The sequence below is a fragment of the Nerophis ophidion genome, linkage group LG03 (assembly GCF_033978795.1).
Source record: "Nerophis ophidion isolate RoL-2023_Sa linkage group LG03, RoL_Noph_v1.0, whole genome shotgun sequence".
Taxonomy (NCBI): domain Eukaryota; kingdom Metazoa; phylum Chordata; class Actinopteri; order Syngnathiformes; family Syngnathidae; genus Nerophis; species Nerophis ophidion.
Genome location: NC_084613.1, coordinates 30645356 through 30648363, shown reverse-complemented (window position 1 = coordinate 30648363; position 3008 = coordinate 30645356). Strand labels below are relative to the sequence as shown.

At 40.1% G+C, this 3008-nt stretch overlaps 1 non-coding gene across 1 annotated transcript; it reads left to right on the top strand.

Moving 5' to 3' along the window:
• Positions 1–1561: 1561 nt before the first annotated feature.
• trnah-gug (transfer RNA histidin (anticodon GUG)) lies at positions 1562–1633 on the top strand. The gene has a single exon. It is a non-coding gene; the product is annotated as a tRNA-His (tRNA).
• The last annotated feature ends 1375 nt before the right edge of the window (positions 1634–3008 follow it).

Genomic DNA, 3008 nt, shown 5'->3' with positions numbered 1-3008 from the left:
TGTCCAATTCTTTCACTGGTGTACGATACACTGGGAGTTATTCTTCACTACCCCAAAGCCAAACAGGACATAAAAGTATTTTTTCAAAGGGCATAAAAAAGATTGGATTCTTTTTAATTTTTTTTAATCTAATTTCTCAGTCAACTTCAGCCATAAACAAAAATAGCAAACATGTAATGTGTTAACCCTTTAAGGGCATTTTGACGAAATTCTGTCCAACCATCCATCCATCCATCCATCCATTTCTACCGCTTACTCCCTTTTGGGGTCGCTGGGGGCGCTGGCGCCTATCTCAGCTACAATCGGGCGAAGGCGGTGTACACCCTGGACAAGTTGCCACCTCACCACAGGGCCAACACAGATAGACAGACAACATTCACACTCACATTCACGGTTGTCAATTAGTATACATTTGCATAACAGTTATTTTACTAATTTAAACCTGTGTCATCCGATCAAAAGGAATTCAAAAGTTAAATTTTTTAAAACATTACATAATTTATTAGTTTTCTTTAAGACAGAAAATTATTAGGAGATTGAAAAAAATGAAATAAAAAAACTGATAGCTTATTTCCATGTACTCTTCATCAAACACACCATCAGCAGCTTCACTATATTTTGAGGAATAATTGTTTGCCCTGTACATATCAGCTAATTATTCTTGGTTGGCGTTACACTCATTCTGCTTCAGTATTGTGCAGACTAGCAGTGCCACGCTCAAATCGCATCACATAGTTGGCTACACACTCGGTCCTATTTTTGAAGATGTACCTTTTCAAAACAGTGAATATCATCCGCTTTCTTCTCAGCACTGTCCTTCACACTCGCTTCCTTTCAGTGGTTGGAAAACAAAGCTATATGTCCATCTCTAGCTATAAGCTAGCAGCACCATTTTATAAGCCGCGGGGTTCAAAGTGTAGAAAAATATACCTAACATGATTTTTATTTGTATTTCAACCATTTGAAAAACTTTCAATCAATGTCACTGTTGTCAGTAGTTATACCTTTGCAGAACAATATTGTATTAGTTTAAAATTGTTACATTATGTGATCTTAAGTCCTAAGAAACATCATAAAAATACATCAATCCAGTTTGTGTGCTGTTTGGCTTCGAAAATAATTAATATCAAATGTCCCCAGACTGTTTCAAATGTCAACGACATGTTTTAACAATTCCAAAAGCACGGATGAAGACAATTATGTCTCAATATAAAAGTTCCAAGTCGGTCACAAAACATTCGTGTTAATAAAGCAAGTCATTAAGGAAACATACAGCTAACTAACTGGCTAGATAACTAATCAACGGGACATTATTTATGAATTAGCGTCGATTGATAACATGCTTAACACTTATCATACACAAAAAGTCGAGTACTTTGTACTTTGAAGGCAACAAGCAGTTCACAAATATGTAGAATAAAGCGAAATTGTCGTCTTTACCGTTTGTTTCACTGTGCTCGCTAGAACTTTACTCAACTAACATGAGTGTGAGTCCGTGTAGGACTCTGAAAGTCTATATAATACTAAAATCGTGTGCAGGGCTCTCGGTCCTGGTTAGCTCGCCGTGATCGTATAGAGGTTAGTACTCTGCGTTGTGGCCGCAGCAACCCCGGTTCGAATCCGGGTCACGGCATAGAGACTACTTTTATAATATTTTTTTCCAATAATGATATACCTTGTTTGGAACAGAAAAATAACCAACACCTGCCCTGTTTGCTGGACATGAGGACTCACTTTTTTTTAAAATACAAAAGTCATGAAGAAGGTTTCAACAAATGCATCAAGATCCATTGAAAATGATTAACTTTGATACGTAGCTTGACTACATTTCCCAGTAGTTTGGCTACTTTGTAAACAAGTAGTGATTGCCAGGGGTCCCAGACACGCGGCCCGCGGGCCAATTGCGGCCTGCGAGACGTTATTTTGCGGCCCCCACCTTAATATGAACGTTTAATGTTCGTGCGGCCCGCAGGTTTTATATGAATGGCGCTTGAAAGCATTGTGTTATTTGGGTCCAAAATGGCTCTTTCAACTTTCTGGGTTGCCTACCTGTGTGTTAGTGGAAAAGCGGCAAATGAGTGAAAGCGACGGAGACGTGGGTTTTCTTACGTGCCTGACTGCAGTCACTCCGCGACACCTGTCCGTCAGTAATAACAGTCCCCCATAACCTGGATCAATTCAAACCATTATTCGTTTTTTTTATTGTTTAATTTGCATTGCCTCACACGATGAACACTACACATATTTCTGTGTGACGCCGGATAACAATCCGGGAGCTGTCCCTTTTTTGCGCTCGCTATCCTGGTACTCTTATCCGATGGCCGCCGTGTTGCTGTAGGGAGGAAAAGCGGAATGACACACATTGCGGAAATAACATTATTCTCGACTATAAATACAAATATATTCCACAACCCCAAACATGTCTTTTTCAAAAGCCTGCAGTGAAGAGAAGTGTTAATGATGTGCAAAGACAATTCCAGGAAAAGTGGGAAATGCAATATTTCTATGTTGAGCACAGGGGCACCCTAAGGTGTCCTATTTGCACAGAAAAAGTTGCGGTGCACAAGGAATACAATTTGAAACGTCATTATACAAATGGACATACTGAGGAGTATGCAACATTTTTTTGAAGAAATATTTTCTTGTGGCCCAGCCTCACCCAGACTCTGCGTCCAGGGGCCCCCAGGTAAATTGAGTTTGGGACCCCTGTTTTAGACACATGTAGCGGTGAGCTAAGCTACATGCTACAAAATAAGAGAGGGAGAAGAGAAAGAGAGAACCGGACTAGTGAGGTTAAAGAAACCCACAATGCGTCTACTTGGCCACATTTGGACAAATGTATGCATCTGGATAAAACATTCATTTGAGTTGTTTACCAAGTAAGCCCAAATCAAATATGGAAGAGGTGGAATACACATTTAAGAACACACATAATTGTGGCAGACATGTTTGCTACAGTAGCCCAGACCTGGGCAAATTACAGCCTGGGGGCCACATGCGGCCCGTTA